The sequence below is a fragment of the Lithobates pipiens genome, unplaced genomic scaffold, assembly GCF_037356315.1.
Source record: "Lithobates pipiens isolate NorthernLeopardFrog02 unplaced genomic scaffold, aLitPip1_a1.2 Scaffold_3, whole genome shotgun sequence".
In the NCBI taxonomy this organism is placed as follows: Eukaryota; Metazoa; Chordata; class Amphibia; order Anura; family Ranidae; genus Lithobates; species Lithobates pipiens.
This window is the reverse complement of record NW_027507790.1, coordinates 193,262,967-193,287,993: the sequence shown is the minus strand read 5'-3', so window position 1 is coordinate 193,287,993 and position 25,027 is coordinate 193,262,967.

Below are 25,027 nucleotides of genomic sequence, written 5' to 3'. Positions count from 1 at the left end.
ATTATCATACAGTGCAATTTATGTGCATAAATGAAAGAAGTCCATAATATATTGCAGCTAGATTCTATATCAATTCCATGGTTATTGTAATGAGACTGTCCAGAAAGAAGTTTAATTTCCACTCTCAAGATGTTAGGCTGTCACCAACACCTCCATACGTAAAGAAGCAGGGAGGCACACACATCACCCTTCAAAATAAACTCTTACCAGAATCAACTGGATCACAAGTAAATATACATAGATTTAATCTCTCTGTCTCCAATCTCCCAGAAAGGTGCACCAGTGGGTTGGATCACACAGTAATGTGTAATGTGTTTTCCAGCGGTGGCATTCACCACCGCTGGAATACACAGCCAAATGTGGGGGGGGGGGGACACCGCGCTATCCGTGCATGGTCTGCTGATGCGATCTTATTTAACAATATGCCTGTTTGCAACTTTGTGTCTGTAAGTGCAATACTTAAGAGGGGGTTTTGTGTGGATAAACAATGAATCATTTTAAACAGGATTACACTATGGGGTCTCTTTTCTCTTTTTCAATTTGAATTGAGCTCATTACTGTGTGATCCAACCCGCTGGTGCAGCTTTCCTGGGAGATTGGAGACAGAGAGATTAAATCCATGTATATTTGCTTGTGATCCAGTTGATTCTGGTAAGAGTTGATTTTGAAGGGGGATGTGTGTGCCCCCCTGCTTCTTCACATGTGGAGGTGTTGGTAACAGCCTATCATCTTGAGAGTGGAAATTAAAATTCTTTCTGGACAGTCTCATTACACTAACCATAAAATTGATATAGAATCTAGCTGTAATATATTATGAACTTCTTTCATTTATGTACATAAATTGCAATGCATGATAATACCTTTAATATCTGTATTGTATTATCCTGTTTTTTAGCGCTGCCTTTTTTTGGTGTATAAATACCCCATAATGACAACGTGAATGAGTTTGTTTGAAATCTTCACAAATTTATTAAAAAATAAAAAAGGAAAAAAATCAAATGTTCATAAGTATTCACAGCCTTTGCTCAATACTTTGTTGATGCAACTTTGGCACCAATTAGAGCCTCAAGCCTTTTTGACTATGATGCTACAAGCTTGGCACATCTATTTTTGGCAGTTTCTCCCATTCTTCTTTGCAGGACCTCTCAAACTCCATCAGGTTGGATGGAGAGCGTCGGTGCACAGACATTTTCAGATCTCTCCAGAGATGTTCAATCGGGTTCAAGTCTGGGCTCTGGCTGGGCCACTCAAGGACATTGTCCCATAGCCACTCCTTTGTTATCTTGACTGTGTGCTTAGGGTTGTTGTCCTGTTGGAAGTTGAACCTTCGCCCCAGTCTGAGGTTCAAAGCGCTCTGGAGCAGGTTTTCATCAAGGATGTCTCTGTACATTGCGGCATTCATCTTTCACTCGATTCTGACTAGTCTCACAGTTCCTGCCACAGAAAAACAATACCACAGCATGATTCTGCCACCACCAAGCTTCACTGTAGGGATGGTATTGGCCAGGTGATGAGTGGTGCCTGGTTTTCTCTAGACATGACGCTTGCCATTCAGGCCAAATAGTTCAATCTTTCTTTTTCGTCGGACCAGAAAACTTTCTTTCTCATGATCTGAGAGTCCTTCCTTTGCCTTTTGGCAAGCTCCAGATGAGCTGTCATGTGCCTTTTACTGAGGAGTGGCTTCAATTTGGCCACTCTACTATACAGGCCTGATTGGTGGAGTGCTTCAGAGATACTTGTTCTGGAAGGTTCTCCTCTCTCCACAGGGAAACACTGGAGCTCTGTCAAACCTGTGACTGCCTTGTTCTTACTCACCTCCCTGATTAAGGCCCTTCTCCTCCGATTGCTCAGTTTGGCTGGGCGGGTCACTCTAGGAAGAGTCCTGGTGGTTTCAAACTTCTTCCATTTATGGACGATGGAGGCCACTGTGCTCATTGGGACCTTCAATGCTGCAGTATTTTTTTTTTTGTACCTTTCCCCGGATCTGTACCTCAATACAATCCTGTCTCTGAGGTCTACAGACAATTCCTTGGACTTCATGACCTGTTTGTGCTCTGACATGCACTGTTAACTGTGGGACCTTATATAGACAGGTGTGTGTCTTTCCAAATCATGTCCAATCAACTGAACTTATCACAGGTGGACTCCAATCAAGTCGTAGAAACATCTCAAGGATGATCAGTGGAAACAGGAGCTCAATTTTGAGTGCCATGGCAAAGGCTGTGAATACTTATTTACATGTGAATTTTTAATTTTTTAATTTTAATAAAAATGGAAAGATTTCAAACAAACTTTTTTCACGTTGTCATTATGGGGTATTATTTGTAAAATTTTGAAGAAAATGATTCATTGAATCCATTTTGGAATAAGGCTGTAACATAACAAAATGTGGAAAAAGTGAAGCACTGTGAATAGTTTAAAGATGCACTGTAAATCAATTGATTCTTTATTTATTCAGGGGTTGATTGTGAAAATATTGTTTTCAGTTTCTTTACAGGGATTTATAAAAGATGGAGTTCTGGGCCCCTTTTAACATGTTTACCTCCTGTCACATAGCTAGTCAGAGACCGAAGTGCTGAGAGGGCTCCCCTTGCGCTGAGTGCAGAGCACCCCTGAAGGTGGTACAGGGAATGCAGTGACCATAGAAGCATGGATTGCCATTTGTAGTAGTCTGCAGAGCTGATCACCAGATGGTAGCAGGAACAAGCAGGATGTGCTGTAGGGCAGGTGTCCTTAAGCAGTTCCAGGTGTACTTGGCAGCAGTGCAAACGAGAAGCAGTATCAGAAGCTAAGCCAGGGGTCATACATAGTTACATAGTTACATAGTAGGCGAGGTTCAAAAAAGACACAAGTTCATGAAGTCCAAAATACAGTATTTGTGTGTTTTTATGTCAGTATTACATTGTATATCCCTATATGTTGTGGTCGTTCAGGTGCCTAACTCGTTTTTTTAAATTATCGATGCTCTCCGTTGAAGCCACTATCTGTGGATACACTGTGGATCAGTCAGTAGCAGAGGCAGATAGCAGAAACTGGAACAAGCCTGGGTCATACATGGGTAGATAGGTAATAGCAGAGTTGGTGAGCCAAGCCGGGGTCGAACACAATGGATTAAGCAGTAGCGGAGTCAGTAGTTCAAGCCAGGGGTCAGAGCCAGGAATCAAGATGAAGCAGATCAAAGCAAGCCGGGTCAGTAACAGAAAATCCAAGATCAGAATACACAGAGGCACAGGAACACGTAGGGCCGACGATCATCCTGCAATCTAGGGAGCAAAGCAGCAGTCTTTTATAGGCCAGTGGGCACCAGCATCTGTCACGTTATGCGTATGCCATTGCCCATGATCATATATGGATTAGCACCACTGCGCACCTGCTTTCACAAATTGTCAGTTCTCCTTTGGCTATTCTCCTGACACCTCCCTTTTGCAAGTTATTTTGTTGAAAAGGGTTTGTTGATTATGCATCTCAATAACCAATACACATTTGCACAACTGAATGAGCCAGAAGAGTGATTCACTGCTCCCTCCCCTCATCCTCTCCCTCTTCAAAGTCTATATATAATTTCAATCAGAGAGTGAGAAAAAGTCTGAAAACAATCAGCTTCTGTTTTTTTCCCTGTCAATCCTGTGTCATTGGTGCATCCTATATTAAAGAATTATTTGTAAAGGTGCTGGCTTTAATTTGCTTGTGGGTTTTAGCTCCTAGGGGGTTGCGATACCCAGTAAGTTCTATTTTTAAATTCTCAGCCAACTCCTGTTGTTGAAAGCTTAAGTCAGACTTTCTGTTTCCCATTACAATGATAAGTGGCCTCACTGGTCAGCTGTGAGGTGGTGGTGGTGCATATCCTCCTCCTCGGCCACGGGAGTTGGTTGAGTTTTATTGTCCTGGCATCATCTAGATTTCTAAGCATTTATATAAGCACTGCTTTTGATACTGTTTTTCCGTTCCATAAAAAAATGTATCTCATATGCTACCAAATGATTAATACAGTATGCATTAATTACATGCTTGTAAACAAAGTTAAAATGCAGCCTAACCACGACATGTTATCCAAACATTTCTGGAACACAGAGCAAGACTCAGGTCTCAAAAATGCCAAAGTGTTCTTCAAGGCTGTTTTCTGTTAGCTTAGGTTCCTGGAAGAAGTCATCTAACAGAACTTCATAAACTGCTCTTCTTAACCAATAATGAATTTTTGAAGTATCATATTAAAACTGATTCCATTAAAGCATGCGACAGGAAACCAATGTTGTGAAAATGTTCTTGAACTCAGGCCAAAATGCAGCAATAAATGATCTTTCTGGCACCAATCGTATTGGTATATCTCTGATTCCCTTTCTACTATCCCTAAAATAACATGGTCCCCTCAAGACCTGACCTGCAGTGAGTAACTGGAGCCATGAGCTTCATAGGTTCTAAGAAATGAGAATGTTTTATCAGTAAACAGAAATAAATTCATGACTCCCTAACAGTGTTATTCTTAGTGCCAGTAATATTAAATAATACATCCCTTATCCAATCTAAATGTCCTTGAACAAGACCAACAGAAAATACAGCCTTTTATTTTTGTTCACTGCTTTTGTATCAAAACATATCAATCTTGGAAGACATTAACTTTTTATAATCACTGTGAACCTCTGGTCATAATTTATTAAAAAATGCAATGATTATTTATAATCTATATAACAATTCCACAAGATATGTATGGTGGTTGCTGTCCAAAAAAATAAAAAAATAAAAAATAATATATATATTTATTTATTTATTTATAGTATGTAGCATTAAAAATGAATGAATGAACAGTTTCCTAATTTCTCGTGGAATAAATAGTAAAAAGTACCGTGTAACCAAAAAAGCATCAACACATGAGACTGGTTACCCAAAATGTAGTAAGTTCACCTTTTGGGAAAGAATAATAAATGCACATGTTTTTACAGTAAAAAAAATGTTCAATTATTATTTTTTCCATAAGGAGCCTGGAAAGCATTGCACCTGTGATTAGTGGATCAGGGGTACAATGCCAGACTCCTGCAGACAAGCCCTACAGCTTGCAGCCTGTACCTCTATACAGGCTGACTGTTTACAAGCTGCAGGGTATGTGAATGAACTATGAGGCCGCTCATCAGCGGCTTCCCAGTCCATTTAGAACTACAAGCCATCAACGCAATAGCTGGCGGTAGTTGTAGTTTGTAAATTTACAGTAAACTGTGAATGAATGACGTGGCCATGCAGGTGGAGCCCCACACGACCGCATTATTTTCAAATCGTGACAGCAGACACAAGAAGAAGATCCACCTCTCACTATCACAGGGAGTGGGGGGTGGGAGGCTGCAACTACTGGAACATATTACATGGGTGGAATATGTAACATGTTCTAAAACGTATCCTTTAAATCCAACCAAACATGTCTAGGATAAATACAAATCCAGCTTATCTAAACTCAAGGGGCAAAAATTAAATATATTGCATCTTACCAGTCCTTGCATGTTGGTGACTGCAATAGTTTTCTTTTTTGCACTCATTTTTTCCCCTTTACCTTCTGATTAGTGATGGCCCATCCATAGAGGGCGCATTGATGCAGCCCCCCCAGCTTTAAAAATAAAAAAAAAGTCACTTTAAGACTTTCCAGGTGCCGGATACATGGCAGTCTATGGGAAACTGATTTGCCCATGTTTAGGGTGTATTCGGGGAGCAAACGATGCACTCGCAAAAACACCCCCACCCCTCTACACTGATTTGCCTCTGGCTCCTGTGCTTTTTTTTATTGCTCAATACTGGAGGACGACTGGGAGGTGCTTTTTCGGCACTGCAGTGTCACTTCCAGTTTCCTGGCTGGCTCACTGTATTGCAGAGAGTGACTGACTGGAACCTGAGACCCCCCTGTGATGGGAGGCGAGACAGGGAGCGGATCACTGATGCGACAGATGGGCATGGAGCTGGCAGTGCCGAGTCTGAGCTCAGTGTAGCTACTAGCTACAGGCTGAGCTGTATACTCTGTCCTGTGAGGCTGAGCTGTATACTATGTCCTATGAGGCTGAGCTGTACACTCTGTCCTTTGAGGCTGTGCAGTATACTATGTCCTGGGGGGCTGAGCTGTATACTATGTCCTGTGAGGCTGCGCTATATACTATGTCCTGTGAGGCTGAGCTAGATACTATGTCCTGTGAGGCTGAGCTAGATACTATATCCTGTGAGGCTGAGCTGTATACTCTTTCCTGTGAGGCTGAGCTGTATGTCCTGTGAGGCTGAGCTGTACACTCTGTCCTGTGAGGCTGTGCTGTATACTATGTCCTGTGAGGCTGAGCTAGATACTATGTCCTGTGAGGCTGAGCTGTATACTATGTCCTGTGAGGCTGAGCTGTATACTCTGTCCTGTGAGGTTGAGCTGTATACTATGTGCTGTGAGGCTGCACTGTATACTCTGTCCTGTGAGGCTGAGCTCTATACTCTGTCCTGTAAGGCTGAGCTCTATACTATGTCCTGTGAGGCTGCTCTGTATACTATATCCTGTGAGGCTGAGCTGTATACTATGTCCTGTGAGGCTGAGCTGTATACTATGTCCTGTGAGGCTGAGCTGTATACTATGTCCTGTGAGGCTGAGCTGTATACTATGTCCTGTGAGGCTGAGCTGTACACTCTGTCCTGTAAGGTTGAGCTGTATACTATGTGCTGTGAGGCTGCACTGTATACTCTGTCCTGTGAGGCTGAGCTCTATACTCTGTCCTGTGAGGCTGAGCTCTATACTCTGTCCTGTGAGGCTGCTCTGTATACTATATCCTGTGAGGCTGCTCTGTATACTATATCCTGTGAGGCTGAGCTGTATACTATGTCCTGTGAGGCTGAGCTGTATACTCTGTATTGTGAGGCTGCACTGTATACTATGTCCTGTGAGGTTAAGCTAGATACTATGTCCTGTGAAGCTGAGCTGAATACTCTGTCCTGTGAGGCTGAGCGGTATACTCTGTCCTGTGAGGCTGCATTGTATACTCTGTCCTGCGAGGCTGCACTGTATACTCCTGACACTATGGGTGGAATAGAGGGGACAGAATGGGTGGATGCTATAAGGGTTGTGGCTTATTAGAAGTGGGAGGGATTCAAATGGATGGGCGGGGTCTGGCGCCCCCCATTCTAAAACTTCACCAGTCACCACTTCTTCTGATCCTACCAGTAACACAATTCCTATCCTAGGGTGACAACACTCATGTTGTATGAAAAAGCAGCATTGTCACCCTAGGGCAGGGCGCAGAAAACCTTCCCCTCTTCTCTTCTATATAATGTAGAGGGAATTTGTTCTGTAGTCCTCAGAGACAGAAATAGGGAACAATGTAATTGATAACAGTCAGAAGAAGTTGAGCGAAGTTAAAAGCTGACAAGGATTCTGGGGAAATGTTTGCACTTATTAACATTACAAACCTTATTCAATATTATATTTAACCTTTGCCCGCTGGCCTTACTCATTCATGAGGCCTCTTGGTGAGTGGGTTTTAATGCCAAGAAGCTGCATATACATATGCAGCATAAATGTAAACATTTCTGTGCTGTGAGCGTGCACCCTGCGCCTTCCCAGCACAGTTGCCTGTGGAGATCGGAAAGCTCCGATGCATACTTGCGATCGGGAGCTTTCCAATCATGTGACCACTGCAACAGCAAATTACAGCAGTCACATAACCCAAATGCCTGCCTCCGCCTCCCATCTAGAAGCTCTTAAAGGGCCAGGAGGCAACGGCAGGAAGGGGTTAACAAATTAAATAGTACATAATATGAAAAGTGCTTTGTTAGGGTTAACATAATCTTTAAAGAGAACCTGCAATTTGCCCATTCAAAGTAAAGGAACAAGTGTACTTGATGGTCCTATCCGTCCATCCATGATTTGATTGGTCAATTGAACTTTAAAAAAATACTTATAAAAAAACTAAAACTTCTTTTAAAATGTAGCAAGCATACATGACTACATTAGGATCTTAAAACTAAGCTTTGATTTAACATGCAGCAGTTGGCAATCCTTCATTAATAAAGACAGAACTGAAAGAAGACCTCCAATACAGTCCAGACCACCAACATAGTTACTGCAGCCCTAACCTTTTATATGATCACATTCTTTAATAATATTTTGTTAAGCTGCACTCACTCCTTCATCTCTATTGATTTGCCATAAGAAATCCTGGATTTGTGGTGCAGAGAACTGCTGAATTTCATATTCCTAGTACTTATAAAACTTACATGTGGTTGCCTGTCATGGTTACAGTTGTGACTGCACTGTTTTTCTTGTTTCTTGGCACTCACTTTCTAAGTGAAGGTTTTTTACCTGGATCTATATGTAAGACGTTATGTATTCTTATAGCAGATATTTTTTCATTGCCCTCTTTGAGTTGTATCCCCACTGTGGGAATGTGTGAATTTATACTATAGTCCCTGCTGTTTGGATATATCTGATTGTTTGTAAGATATCTCTTGGAAAAAGGTGTTCTGTGTCAGGGATGCGATCAGGAATGTTTTGCCTGTCTTGTCAGTTAGCCAACCTCTGATGAGTTTGTCACCATTGGGTTGGACCACCCTTTAAAAAAAAACAGCTGTGCCCTTTTCTAGTAGGATCCTCAGGGGAGAAGATTAATTATTTAGGCTGTGTGACTTGTTTACATTCCCTTCTGTATGCATGCTGTGTGCTTGGAGGCCATGTGGACTTAAAGTTTATGCATGCTGTGTGCTTGGAGGCCATGTGGACTTAAAGTTGTAGTAAAGATTTTCTTTAAAAAAAAAAAACATTTTATTACTTATCTACTTATCTTATCTGTGCAATGGTTCTGCAAAGAGCAGCCCTGATCTTCCTCTTCTTGGGTCTGTCGCTGGTGCTTTTGGTCCCTATATCCTGCTAAGAGCCCCCAGAGAAAGCAGATTGCAATGGGGACTTCCAAGCAGGCTTGTTCCTAAGCTGCAGCTCTGCATGTCCATTCACACAGAGAGCCGCAGCTCGGCCCTGCCCATGACTTTCCTCATTGGGTGTGACTGACAGCAGGGGTCAGCCAATGGCTCCCCCTGCTGTCTTGGCCAATGAAGAGAGAGAGACCCTGGAAAGCCTGACCATTAGGTTGAACAAGCACAGGGTTGCACAAGCATGTGTTCATCTGGCATCTATATGTTGTCAATTACACAGTGGGCACTACATATCAGGCTACTGTCCAGTCTTTTACCAAATACATGTGTTCAATGTTTGTGACTTCAGCGAGAGTGGTCTGTATTAGAAATGTGCACATTTCGGATGAATTTGGTAATTGCAGAATTTCATTTTGGATGCTTTTGTCAAGTGAACTGATTTGTTTTCAGCATTCATTTTGCATCTTCAGCATTCATTTTGTTTTATTTGGAATAGCTAGTTGTGAAGGATTGGGTAATTTAGCGAATGTCTGTCCCATCGAGAATCACTCGCCAGATGACAAGTGTAATGACACCCTGAGTATGAAAGGGGTTAAAGCCGTTTAGGACATTCCGTTTCCAAACCCAAAGGAAGCTCCCGAACACTTCAATCAGCCGAACAAGAAGCCATACGGATAATTCTCCCCCAGGTACGAGACGAGGCTCTGTATTGAGGTTCAAACAGGAATTAATTTTTATTTTGAGATCTCACAAAATATATACAGCAAGATGAAATTACAACCTCTCACCAGAAACCTAATTAACATGTGCTAATTATCGAATCCTTTAGACAGCCTAGGTGACTCAGAGATATGATCTTTAGGACAGACTTCACACCTCCTAGCTCACCAACTATACAATACACGTTATCATACATCTCAATACAGAACTCCTTCATACAATTGCAGGGTTAATAAGCCCAGACAACAATGGCTGAAAGAGAAACCATATTAGACTCATTTACATTATAGCAGACACAGAGAGAGATAGGTGGTATCATAAACTAGATGTGACCAGAACTGTGTGACTGCGACAGAGTGAACCAGACATAAATGGGTGAAAGTAAGTTTATTAAAGTAAATGCATATAAATGTGAACACACCACCAATACAAACTGAGTGAACAAACCAAACAACCAAACAGTGATGATAAGCAAACTAACCAGCATAGGTAGCAAAAGGGAGTACCAGAATCGTAGTCAAGCCAGGCCAGGGTCATAAACAGGAGGTCAGCAGATGGGGGACAAGGAGAAAGGGATCAGGTTGCAGGACAAGGTTTGAGGGATGCAGGAATAGACAGGATCAGGTACAACAGGTTCAGGAGGAAGGAATCAAGGTTCAGGATCAGGTAACAGATAAACAGGCTGCAGGTCAGGGCACAAGGACAATACCAGGGCCAGGTGTGTGTGCACTTGCCGGGTATTTATACAATGGCTGCTATCAGTCATGTGACGCCTGATTGCAGAAGGTAATACCTGCTCCACACTGCCAGGATCCCTCCGCTGGTGGACGCCAGTACTGTGGCCCAAAGATGACATAATTCCAGCAGGGAAAAGCTCTTCTGACAGCTCCAAAATGCCAGGAGACACCTGCTGGTGGATCTCAGTACTGCACGCCAAATGATCAATATTACCAGCAGAGGGACCTTTTCCTGACAGTACCCCCCCCCCCCTCGAAGGAGCGACCTCCGGATGCTCCAACTAGCGGTTGCTGGGGAAAGTCCATTGCGTCAAGCCGGGCCATGAGCAAAGGCACATCAGGTTGGGCAATAAGTATTTCAAGCTGGATAGCAGGCACAGGAACCTCAAGCTGAGTAGCAGGCACATTGAACTGGGCGGCAGGCACATCGAACTGGGCAACAGGCACATTAAGCTGGGCAGCTAGCATGAGCACATCAAGCGGGGCAGCCGGCACATCAAACAGAGCAGCAGGCAAATCAAGCCAAGCAGCAGGCACATCAAGCTGGGCAAAAGAAAGGGAGAAAAAACTGCGCTACGGAATGGAAACAATAGTGGTCGGAAGCTGCAATTCAGATGTATACCAAAAATACACAAATAAACAAAAAAGAAAAAAAGAACTGCGCTAACCTCAAATTCCCAAAGTGAATGAGATATATGTACGTGCTAAACCCACGATATAAACCTTAAAATCTTGATATTTCTGAAACCACCTCAAAGAATAGTGCATACAAATATATATACAAAAATATATAAAGTTGATATAAAATAAAACACAATTGCGTGTCAATAATGTGAACCACCCAGAAACAACAAAGATTGTATAAATCTATATGTATATACCCCTAAAAATAAAAAATAAATGAAAACATACCCCAAAACTTAAAAAGTGCATGAAATAAGTTACTAAAGATTGTCAACTCTATTTAACTCTTTCCCGCCGAGCGTACGCAGATGTGCGTACTCGGCTTCCGGGGGGTATACCGGGATGATGCCCGCACCTGCAGGCATCATCCCGGTACCATTTTGTTCAGCGGGCGATTGGCTATCCAGCCATAACAACCGATGCGGCTAAAAGCCGCTCGGCTGTTATGCCGGAGGAGCGGGAGGGGACGTCCCCCCTCCCGCCGCCTCCCGCCGATGTTACCGTTGCTCCCGCTCGATCGGGAGCACCGATTCCTGCTGCGATGCCTCCGGCCGCTGGGGAGGAACTGGAACGAAGCCGTAATCGGCTTCGTTCCAGTCTCCTCATAGTAAACACGGAAGCGACGTCATGACGTCACTTCCCGTTTACTCGGCTGCCAATGGCGCCAGTTTTAAAAAATATCCGGTATTCAGAATCGCCGTTTTCGGCGATCTGAATACCCTGAAGTGTAAAGGAGGGGTGGGAGGTCTTTTAGACCCCCGATCCCTCCATAAAGAGTACCTGTCACCGCCTATTACTGTCACAAGTGATGTTTACATTCCTTGTGACAGCAATAAAAGTGATCAAATTTTTTTTTTTTTTTTAAAACAATTTAGTCATTTTAAAATAAATAAAATAAAAAAATAAATAAAAAAAAAATTTTTAAAGCGCCCGCCGTCCCCGCGAGCTCGCAAAGCAAAGAAAACGCATACGGAAGTCGCGCCCGCGTATGTAAACGGTATTCAAATCACACATGTGAGGTATTGCCGCGATCGTCAGAGCGAGAGCAATAATTCTAGCACTAGACCTCCTCTGTAACACTAACCTGGTAACCGTAAAAAATGTTTAAAGCGTCGCCTATTGAGATTTTTAGGTACTGTACTTTGTCGTCAATCCACAAGTGCGTGCAATTATAAAGTGTGACATGTTTGGTATCTATTTACTCGGCGTAACATTATCTTTCACATTATGGAAAAAAAATGGGATAATTTTACTGTTTTGTTTATTTTTTAATTCATGAAAGTGTCCCTTTTCCCAAAAAGTTGCATTTAAAACACCGCTGCGCAAATACCGTATACCGTTCCCCCTCAAGCGATCCCAGACCTTTCACACAATGGGGCTATGGCTGTTACTCCACATGTCACTCCCAACTCCTCTGCTGCCACTTTCAGCAACGTCTTCTCTCTACTTCCGTCATCAAGCTGGGCAGCAGGTATATTAAGCTGGGCAGGAGGCACAGGCACATCCAGATGGGAAGCAGGCACTGCAAGCTGGGCAGTAGGCACATCAAGCTGGGCAGCAGGCATGGGCACTTCAAGCTGGGCAGCAGGCACTTCAAGCTGGGCAGCAGGCACGGGCACATCAAGCTGGGCAGCAGGCACAGGCACATCAGGTTGGGAAGCAGGCACATCAAGCGGGGCAGCAGGCCCAGGCACTTCAAGCTGGGCAGCGGGCACATCAAGCGGGGCAGCAGACACGGGCATATCAAGCTGGGCAGCAGGCATAGGCACATCAAGCTGGGCAGCAGGTACATCAAGTTGGGCAGCAGGCACAGACACTTCAAGCTGGGCAGCAGGCACGGGCACATCAGGTTTCGAAGCAGGCACTTCAAGCTGGGCAGCAGGCATGGGCACTTCAAGCTGGGCAGAGGGCACATCAAGCGGGGCAGCAGGCACGGGCACATCAAGCTGGAAAGCAGGCACATCAACCTGGGCAGCAATAACGGGCACTTCAAGCTGGGCAGCAGGCACTTCAGGTCGGGAAATGGGCAACGCACCTTCAGACCAGGAAACTGGCTCTGGTTCTTTGGGCTGGAACTCTGGCTCTGGCTCTCCAGGCTGGAACTCTGGCTCTGGCTCTTCGGGCTGGAACTCTGGCTCTGGCTCTCCAGGCTGGAACTCTGGCTCTGGCTCTCCTGGCTGGAACTCTGGCTCTGGCTCTCCTGGCTGGAACTCTGGCTCTGGCTCTCCTGGCTGGAACTCTGGCTCTCCTGGCTGGAACTCTGGCTCTGGCTCTCCGGGCTGGAACTCTGGCTCTGGCTCTCTGGGCTGGAACTCTGGCTCTGGCTCTCCGGGCTGGAACGCTGGCTCTGGCTCTCCAGGCTGGAACGCTGGCTCTGGCTCTTTGGGCTAAAACGCTGGCTCTGGCTCTCCGGGCTGGAACGCTGGCTCTGGCTCTCCGGGCTGGAACGCTGGCTCTGGCTCTCCGGGCTGGAACGCTGGCTCTGGCTCTCCGGGCTGGAACGCTGGCTCTGGCTCTCCGGGCTGGAACACTGGCTCTGGCACTCCGGGCTGGAACGCTGGCTCTGACTCTCCAGTCTGGAACGCTGGCTCAGGCTCTCTGGGCTGGAACGCTGGCTCTGGCACTCCAGGCTGGAACTCTGGCTCTGGCTCTCCAGGCTGGAACTCTGGCTCTGGCTCTCCAGGCTGGAACTCTGGCTCTCCAGGCTGGAACTCTGGCTCTGGCTCTCCTGGCTGGAACTCTGGCTCTCCTGGCTGGAACTCTGGCTCTCCTGGCTGGAACTCTGGCTCTCCTGGCTGGAACTCTGGCTCTCCGGGCTGGAACTCTGGCTCTCCGGGCTGGAACTCTGGCTCTGGCTCTCCGGGCTGGAACTCTGGCTCTGGCTCTCCGGGCTGGAACGCTGGCTCTGGCTCTCCAGGCTGGAACGCTGGCTCTGGCTCTTTGGGCTGAAACGCTAGCTCTGGCTCTCCGGGCTGGAACGCTGGCTCTGGCTCTCCGGGCTGGAACGCTGGCTCTGGCTCTCCGGGCTGGAACGCTGGCTCTGGCTCTCCGGGCTGGAACGCTGGCTCTGGCACTCCGGGCTGGAACGCTGGCTCTGACTCTCCGGTCTGGAACGCTGGCTCAGGCTCTCCTGGCTGGAACTCTGGCTCTCCTGGCTGGAACTCTGGCTCTCCTGGCTGGAACTCTGGCTCTCCGGGCTGGAACGCTGGCTCTGGCTCTCCGGGCTGGAACGCTGGCTCTGGCTCTCCGGGCTGGAACGCTGGCTCTGGCTCTCCGGGCTGGAACGCTGGCTCTGGCACTCCGGTCTGGAACGCTGGCTCAGGCTCTCTGGGCTGGAACACTGGCTCTGGCACTCTGAGCTGGAACACTGGCACCTCCGGCTAGAGCTCTGGCACCGGAATTTTAAGCTGGGACAGATTGGTGGGTGTGGAGGCAGGTTGGGTTAATGACAGAATCGTTTTGGTTGGGAAAAACTTTAGTTTTTTTCTTTAGCTTAGCCACTAAAGCTCTGTAGGTGACTGCAGGACTGTAGGTAAGGGGTGCAGCAGACTGGAAAGAAGGATTGGGATATGGCAGAGAAGAGGTAACAGTAGCTGGGGGAAGATCTTGTGGATTTTTAGGCAGTGGAGAAGAGGCAGGTGGGTTGAATGCAGGATAAGTACAGGGAGCAGAGACCGGATATGAGTATTTGGTTGGGAGCAGCGTGTACTGGGCTGCAACTGAGGTGGACATGGCTGATGGGAAAAATTTGGGTAGGCTGGTGTCTGATGGCAGAGGGGGTTTGTTTGGCTGGGGCTGATTGCACCATGTTAGACCATGCTGAAAGTATAGGTTGTACAAACTGTAGTTTTAAGTCTCCCTGTCTAACAAAAGACTGAGCAGACACAATGCACTCAGCAATCACCAGTGGGGAACAGGCTGAGTAGTGTTCACAAAAATGAACAGGACCATCTTCAAAAAGCCATACTAAGGATACAACCTGATTTATATCAAAAGGAAGAGTGAAATCATCATGGCCATCTGGGATAGTGATGGACGAACTTCCGACGGGATGTTTTGCGAATGCGGACCGGGAACACGGCCAATAGTTCGCGAACCGTAACGTTCGCGGCGGGCCCTATTGACTTCAATGGGAGGCGAACTTTGCAAACCTACAGGTCAAATTTGCAGCCACAAAATAATTACTAGCTGTGCAAACATAGTCCCACCACATGGCCAATGACATAACACATGTATGAGGTGAATCTGGGATCGACAACTATAAGCATTCTTTTTTTATATGTGAAATTGTTGTGACAATTCAGGAATGTGGAGCTCATGAAGGCAATGGAGGAGGGGGAAGGTCAGGGTAGGCAAAGAAGAGGGTGCAGGAGATGATCACCAGCAGCGTGACATACAGCAATGACACCTGCACCGTGATAGAGTCATCTGACACCAGCACCGTGATAGAGAGCACTGACATCAGCAGCGTGACATAAAGCACTAACACCAGCACCGTGATATACAGCACTGACAGCAGCACCGTGATAGAGAGCACTGACATCAGCAGCATGACATACAGCAATGACACCTGCACCGTGATAGAGTGATCTGACAACAGCACCGTGATAGAGAGCACTGACATCAGCAGCGTGACATAAAGCACTAACACCAGCACCGTGATATACAGCACTGACAGCAGCATCGTGATAGAGAGTACTGACATCAGCAGCGTGACATACAGCAATGACACCTGCACCGTGATAGAGTGATAAGACCCCAGCACTGTGATAGAGAGCACTGACATCAGCAGCCTGACATAAAGCCCTAACACCAGCACCGTGATATACAGCACTGACACCAGCACCGTGATAGAGAGCACTGACATCAGCAGCGTGACATAAAGCACTCACACCAGCACCGTGATATACAGCACTGACACCAGCACCGTGATATACAGCACTGACACCTGCACCGTAAGCAGCCCCAGGAGGAAGTCAGCATAGCACAGGGATGGTGGGAGCCCCTCATAATGAGTATAGCACAGGGATGGTGGGAGCCCCTCATAATATGCACAGCAGAGGTACAGCTCCAGGAGGAAGTTAGCACAGCACAGGGATGGTGGGAGCCCCTCATAATAAGCAGCCCCAGGAGGATGTCAGCATAGCACAGGGATGGTGGGAGCCCCTCATAATAAGCAGCCCCAGGAGGAAGTCAGCACAGCACAGGGATGGTGGGAGCCCCTCATAATAAGCAGCCCCAGGAGGAAGTCAGCACAGCACAGGGATGGTGGGAGCCCCTCATAATGAGCATAGCACAGGGATGGTGGGAGCCCCTCATAATATGCACAGCAGAGGTACAGCCCCAGGAGGAAGTCAGCACAGCACAGGGATGGTGGAAGCCCCTTATAATAAGCAGCCCCAGTAGAAATATGACACCGCTCAACCTGTTCAAACAGGAGGGTACGGGCATATAGTATGGTGTGCTTTTTTTGGACAAGGGAGTGAGACAAATAAAGAAAGAAGGTCTGTGTGCTCGATTAAAAAAATCGTTTATAGACATATACATGGTCTACTGGTCACATGTGTTGAATTCCTCCGAGATCCATGCCTCATTCATTTTTAGAAATGTGAGGTAGTTAACACTGTCGTGAGCTAGGCGAGTGCGCTTATCGGTCACGATCCCCCCTGCTGCACTGAACGTCCTTTCGGACAGGACACTGGACGAGGGGCAAGCCAACAGTTTGATTGCAAATTGGGCAAGCTCTGGCCAGAGGTCAAGCCTGCCCACCCAGTAGTCCAGGGGTTCATCACTCCTCAGAGCGTCCACATCGGCTGTTAACCTGATGTAGTCGGACACCTGACGGTCTAGGCGTTCCCTGATGCTGGATCCGGATGACACCTGTCGATGGGTCGGCTGAAAGAATGACCTCATATCCGAAGTCACCAACACATCTTCAAACCGGCCTCTTCTTGCAGGCGCTGTTGGATTGGTACCCGCAACTCCTTCTCTGGGAGTGGGAATTGCTCCTCTGCCAGCGCACGCAAAAGCAGAATGCAGCATTTCTCGAAGCAAGGCCTGGAAGTGCTCCATTCTGACAGCCCTCTGTGACGGCGGTAACATTTCCGCCATTTTGTGTTTGTACTGGGGGTCTAAGTACGTTGCCACCCAGTACTGGTCCTTGACCCTTATGCTTTTTATACGGGGGTCCCTATTAAAATACTGGAGCATGAAGGCCCCCATTTGCACTAAACTGGAAGCGGTGTGGTGGCCTGGCTCCTGCTCATCATCCAGGATAATGTCGTCCTCTTCATTCTCCTCTCCCCATTAACGCACAACAACAGGGATCCCAGAAAGGTTTAAAGCATGCTCTTCTTGCCCCTCCTCATCCGCCTCGGCACCATCCTCCTCTGACTCCTCTTCAGACTCCTGTTGTTCACTTGTCTCAGATAGAGTAGCCCCCCCCTGGGAATTCATCCAGCATTGCGACTTCCTCATCTTCCCGCTCCTGCTCCTCCACAGCTTGATCAATGACACAATGCAATGCACGCTCCATAAAGAAGGCATAAGGTACCATGTCACTGATGGCGCCATGGCTGTGACTGACCAGTTTGGTGATCTCCTCAAATGGGCGCAGAAGTCTGCATGCATCGTGCATGAGCAGCCACTGGCGCGGTGAAAAAAAAACAGCTCCCCAGAACCTGTTCTGCCGCAGAGTTCATACAGGTAGACGTTAACTGCACGTTTCTGCTGGAGCAGCCTATCAAGCATATAGAAGGTTGAGTTCCATCACGTCTGGCAATCGCAAATAAGACGTCTGACTGGCAGATTGTGTAGCCGCTGAATGTCAGCAAGCCATGGCCGTGTAAGATCTTCTGAAATGGGCCGAGATTTTCCTTGCCTGCCGCAAGATGTCCTGGACCCCAGGGTATTTGACAACGAATCGCTGCACGACCAAGTTTAAGACGTGTGCCATGCATGGCACGTGCGTAATTTTGCCCTGTTTCAATGCGCTAAGCAGATTGGCACCGTTGTCACACACCACTTTACCAACTGTCAAATTGAGCGGTGTTAGCCACTGATCTGCCTGTGAACGCAAAGCTGAAAGGAGTGCCGGGCCAGTGTGGCTCTTGGCTTCCAGGCACAACAGACGCGGCATGGCATGGCAACGTCTCCCCTGGCATGTCGAATAGGTTCAGGGGAGCTTGGGCAGCGCAGCGGAAGAGACGCTAGCAGCGGAAAAGGAGGAGTCAGCTGAGGACGCTGCCCTAAATGGGTGAAAATAAGTTATTAAAGTAAATGCATATAAATGTGAATACACCACCAATACAAACTGAGTGAACAAACCAAACAACCAAACAGTGATGATAAACAAACTAACCAGCATATGTAGCAAAAGGGAGTACCAGAATCGTAGTCAAGCCAGGCCAGGGTCATAAACAGGAGGTCAGCAGATGGGGGGACAAGGAGAAAGGGATCAGGTTGCAGGACAAGGTTTCAGGGATGCAGGAATAGACAGGATCAGGTACAACAGGTTCAGGAGGAAGGAATCAAGGTTCAGGATCAGGTAACAGATAAACAGGCTGCAGGTCAGGGCACAAGGACAATACCAGGGCCAGGTGTGTGTGCACTTGCCGGGTATTTATACAATGGCTGCTATCAGTCATGTGACGCCTGATTGCAGAAGGTAATACCTGCTCCACACTGCCAGGATCCCTCCGCTGGTGGACGCCAGTACTGTGGCCCAAAGATGACATAATTCCAGCAGGGAAAAGCTCTTCTGACAGCTCCAAAGTGCCAGGAGACACCTGCTGGTGGATCTCAGTACTGCACACCAAATGATCGATATTACCAGCGGAGAGGGAACCTTTCCTGACAGGTGGCTGGAATTGACATCAGCATCTCCTAACAGTATTTGTCCCAGCATTATGAATCAGCCACTATTTCTAATATGACAGATACAGGGTTCATTATTTTCTTGGTCACCCTGCGACCAAAAGTGACTCCCGTCACAACAAGTAAACATGGGGGTGAGGTCACTTAGTGACCCCCTGCCCCTATGTTTACCTTCATTCGGCGGATGTCTCTTAGACACGTTGTGGATTTTCAGCAGGTGTTTTTCTTTTTTTCATGCAGGTTGGCGTTCATCATGATTGACGCTGGATATACATTAGTGGCCATTTTATTTTTTAAATAAAGCTCTTGTCAAAAGACCTGTGTCAGTGTTTTTATTTACTTTTGAAATATGTTTTGGTGAATGAGTATGAGTACCCCATACTCATACGCATAGGGGGGTGGGATCTGGGGCCCCCCTGTTAAAGAGGGCTTCCAGATTCCAATAAGCCCTGCACCCGCAGACCCCCACAGTCACCGTGCTGGGATTGTGAAGAAGAGGCCCTCGTCCTGATCAACATGGGAACAAGGTGCTTTGTTGAGACCCCCTTTTTCCCAAAGCACCCTCTGATGTTGAGGGCATATGGCCTGGTATGGTTTGGGGGGGCGCTCATTCCCCCTTTCCTGACCTGCTAGTACATGCTTGCATAAGGGTCAGTTATGGATTTTGGGGGGGACCCCCACACCATTTTTTTTTACTTTGCCATGGAGTTTTTCTTAAAATCCATACCAGACCTTAGAGTCTGATTTTGAATTTGGGGGAGGACCCCATGACATTTTTAAAAAAAAATGGTGTGGGGTTCCCCTCAAAGCAGACCACCATACTGTTTGTTTTTATTATTTTTTAATTCCAGCACTTGTTTGTTTACATTCTGCTGTCAGCAAGGACTCCTGCTGACAGCAGATGAGTCATGGTTGTTGAATATGTGGAAACCGCCCACTCTTAACCACTTGCCTACTGGGCACTTAAACACCCCTCCTGCCCAGACCAATTTTCAGCTTTCTGTGCTCTCACACTTTGAATGACAATTACTCAGTCATGCAGCACTGTACCCAAATACATTTTTTGTCCTTTTTTTCCCACAAATAGAGCTTTCTTTTGGTGGTGTTTGATCACCTCTGGGTTTTTTTATTTTTTGCGCTATAAATTAAAAAAGACCGATTAAAAAAAAAACGCATTTTTCTTTGTTTCTGTGATAAAATTATTTCTTCATAAATGTTGGCCACAATTTATACTGCTACATATCTTTGGTAAAAATAACCCAAATTAGTGGATATTATTTGGTCTTTGTGAAAGTTAGAGAGTCTACAAACTGTGGTGCGAATCATACAAAATTGATCACATCTGATGTACTGGTGGCCTATCTCATTTCTTGCGACCCAAACAAGCCAGGAAAGTACAAATACCCCCCAAATGACCCCTTTTTGGAAAGTAGACATTCCAAGGTATTTAGTAAGAGGCATAGTGAGGTTTTTGGTGTTGTCATTTTTTCCCACAATTCTTTGCAAAATGAAGATTTTTTTTCCCCCCACAAAATTGTCATTGTAATAGGTTATTTCTCTCACATGGCATGTGCATACTACAAATGACACCCCAAATTAAATTCTTTAAACACTCCTCCTGAGTATTACAATACTACATGTGTGGGACTTTTTCACAGCCTGGCCACTTAGAGATCTAAATGGTTGACTACCTATTACACTTTTGAAGGCCCTGGAGCACCAGGACAATGACACGTGACCCTGACATGGCACTGATGGCAGATGGCACTGATACATGACACTGATGGCACGTGACACTGATGTGACACTGACGACAGATGGCACTAATACGTGGCACTGATGACACTTGACACAGATGACAGATGGAAGTAATCTGTGGCACTGATGACACGTGACACTGATGTGGCACTGATGACAGATGGCACTAATACGTGGCACTGATGACAGATGGCACTAATACGTGGCACTAATGACATCTGACACTGATGACAGATGGCACTAATACTGATGACATGTGGCACTGACAGGTGGCACTGATATGTGGCACTGATGACATATGACACTGACAGGTGGCACTGGGGATACATGGCACTAGGTACAGGTGGCACTGGGGACATGTGGCACTAGGGATGGGTGGCACTGGGGACACGTGGTACTGGGGACAGGTGGCACATGACACTGGGGACAGGTGGCACGGGTAGGTGGCATTGGGGACAGGTGGTACTTGGAACTGATGACACTGTTAGGTGGCACTGGGGACAGGTGGCATTGATAGGTGGCACTGGGGACACATGGCACTGACAGGTGGCACTGGGGACAGATGGCACTGATAGATGGCATTGGGGACAGGTCGCACTGGGGAGAGATGGCACTGATAGGTGGCACAGGGGACAGATGGCACTGATAGGTGGCACTGGAGACAGGTGGGCACGTGTGTGTGTGTTTCACTGTGTGTGTGTTTTACTGTGTGTGTGTGTGTGTGTGTGTGTTTTACTGTGTGTGTGTGTGTGTACACTCACTGTCAATCGCTGCAGCTGCAGCACGGAAGCTCTCCCTCCTCACACGCTGTCTCTGTGTGAGGAGGGGAGCCGGCGATGAGAGATGATCTCATATGTTTACCATTAGCACAATCCGTGATTGGCTGTGTTAATCACGGCGGCGCGCATTAGGGAAGTAAACAGGAGGACGTCCAGGGACGGCCTCCTGGCAGTTAGTGTCCGCTCTGTAGCCGTCTTTTGGCTATAGGGCGGGTGCAAAGCAGTTAAACAACCAGCTATTTGGCACTGTTTTGTTTAAATTCTGCTGCCAGGAGGAAAGCCCACTGACAGAAGAGGAGTCATAGTGGCTACTGCTCATTAACAACCAGCTATTCACAAATGAATTTGTATCTAATGTTACTTCGGGTGCTTCAAACATTCAAATCAAATGGATTTTGTTGTTTCGGTATAGTTTATTTCAGATTCATTGAAATTTATTACTGTTGTTATTTGGAGATTTGGATACATTAAAATGTATTTATTATTTATTTATTTATTTAAGGTCAGGACCATCTTTAATGTTGATTGGACCCTGGGCAAACATTTTCTTGGGCCCCCCACCCCCCTCCACACACTCTGAGAGATACAATAAATAGCAGCTAGACTTAAAATCAGTTTACTGTATCAGATCAGGCAGCAATTGCAATTGGTTGTCAGCTGTTACAGCATATCATTACTGCTTAATGACTGGTTGCTAGAGGTTACAGCACACATTACAGCTCACTGACTAGTTGCTAGAGGTTACAGCAAATGATTTCTGCTTGCAATTGGTTGATAGAGATTACTGTACAGTAATTCTGCTCACTGATTGGTTATAGCACATCATCGCTTTACTGCAGGGGGGCATGATCTACATATGAATGCCACCTTTATTTACATGTCAATGCCACTGGCTGCTGCTGTTTACCTACGAATTCCACCACTATTTACATATGAATGCCGGTTATTTACATGTAAACACAAGGTCTGCAGGTGAGTCATCTGTACACAATAATAGGGCAGAGCTGGGCAGCATTAGTACCAGCACATCACACTGAGATATCGGGACATAGCATGGGACAAAAACTTCAAGGGACAAGGGAATTTAAACATGGATAGTTGGCAAGTATGAGACAGCTGCTTTGTGCCCCACAACAATGACAGGGCTCAGGGCAGCTGCCCCTTTTGCCCTGCCTTAAAGATGGCCCTGTTTAAGGTAAACTTCTCTTTTAAACCCACAAGTAAAAATGTTATATATTGTAGTTTGCCAGTCCTTAGCTGTTGATGCTACATTCGTTTTATTTTTATTTTTACTGATAATCTTGTGAATAACAGACTTTCTGTCCACACCACTATATCTATGGTTGTCACACAGGCTGGACTTCAAACATGTCTTTCTCTCTTCATATCCATTTAATGAGGGTGGAGGGCTTACAAAAGGAAAATAATAGCAATGGGGGTTATTTATGAAAGGCAAATCCACTTTGCACTACAAGTGCACTTGGAAGTGCAGTTGCTGTAAATCCGAAGGGGGCATGCAAGGGAAATAAAAAAAAAACATTTTAGCTTGAACATGATTGGATAATAAAATCAGCAGAGCTTCCTCTCATTTCAGATCTACACCTCAGATTTACAGCGACTGCACTTCTAAGTGCACTTGTAGTGCAAAGTGGATGTGCTTTCAATTAAGCTCATAGGAACAAGGACACTACATTTCTGTAGTGTTTTCTCAACATGCTGAAAAAAGTTTTAGTCTGAAAAATGAAAACAAATGCATCAACCATACTCTAGGATGAAAAAGCTGTAATATATTAAATTTTTGTTCTTGAATTTAGAAATTCTTTAACAATTTTGAGGAAGGCAGTGCATTTTTGCCTCCCCATGATACCAGCTCTGTCTGCATGCTGGCATGGGAAGAGTGGAGCTGAATGCACTTTGCATCAGAAACAATGGATTCATCACATCCAAGGCCTCGTGTCATCAAAACATGTTGATTTCAACTGCGTTTGCATAGGCCTCCAAAGCAAAGTACACCCAAGTAAATAACATATTGGGAGCTTCCACTCATTTCAGATCTACCCCTTAGATTTAGAGTGACTGCACTTTCAAGTGCGCTTGCAGTGCAAAATGGATTTGCCTTTTGTAAATAACCCCGTTTTGTTACTGCAAAGTATTGACTGTAAAAAATGTTGAAAACCATTTATCATTTTCCTTCCACTTCACAATTATGTACCACTTTGGGGGTTATTTACTAAACTAAAAGTGCAAACTACAAGTGCAAAATGCACTTGAGATTGCACTGAAAGTGCACTTGGAAATGCAGTCGCTGTAGATCAGAGGGGGACATGCAAGGAAAATAAAAAACAGCATTTTAGCTTGCACATGATTAGATGATACAATCAGCAGAGCTTCCCCTCATTTCAGATCTACCCTTCAGATTTACCACGACTGCATTTCCAAGTGCACTTTCAGTGCAATTTTAAAATCCCAATAAAGTACATTTACATTTTTGGTTGTAACGTGACAAAATGTGGAAAATGCCAAGAAGTATGAATACTTTTTCAAGCACTGTATACCCTGAAGATTATGTGCGTTATATTTATAAATCAGTTCAAATGGCAATTGCAAGTTGCCTTGCAATAACAAGCAACACGAATTTTTGATTTTTTGTACTGATTTTTCTTTTTATCTTCAGAGAACTGTCAGTGCAATGAAAATTGCCTGGGCCTTGGTTGTTATTAATTACCAGTTCACTTTGCTAATATCAAACACAGATTAGTAAATAAATTTTTTTTTCTCTACCAACAGTACGCCCAAACCAGTCATTGATTCTATTTCCTTTACTTCTTTCCTGTACTTCTTTAAAAAATACTTGCCCCGTTCCTCATCAAAGGAAACAAGCTCAAGACACCGGGTGTCTGGTATGGTACACTATATGACCAGTAAACCTATATGAGCTTGTTAGACATCTCATTCATGGGCATTATTATGACTTTTTTGATTCTTAGAAGGCTTTCCACAAGATTGTGGACTGTGTATGTGGGAATTTGTGTCCATTTAGCTAAAAGAGAGCTCTATTTGTGGGGAAAAAATGACATAAGTTTTGTTTGGATACAGTGCTGTGCGACCACGCAATTGTCAGTTAAAAAGGCACAGTGCCATATCACAAAAAATGGCCTGGTCATTAAGGTGGTAAATCTTTCTGGGGCTGAAGTGGTTAATTAACACTACTGAAGTCACTCCGACTGTAGAATAGGTTCCTGTACTACTTCAAGGTGACTTCTATCTGACTTGTGCCCATAGCCTTTAATGGAAGTCACCTCCAAGTCGAATCCTCATCTTAAAATGTAAGTAACCCCCCCCCCCCCCCCATTGTTTTCAGCCAAGGAAGCTGCCATCTTTGCCTCTGTTTAATCTACAACGGCCATGATTCTGCACATGTGATCAGTTATGACACCAGCCATTGGTTGCTTTGGCAGTTTGGTTGAGAGCACAACCAATTGGAGTGTTACATTTCTGGCACGTGTCGGAAATGAAATGGTTTTATGGATGGTTTTACTTCCACATTAATTCATGTGATTTGGATCCAACATTACAGGGAGATTACACAGGCATTGCCTGAAG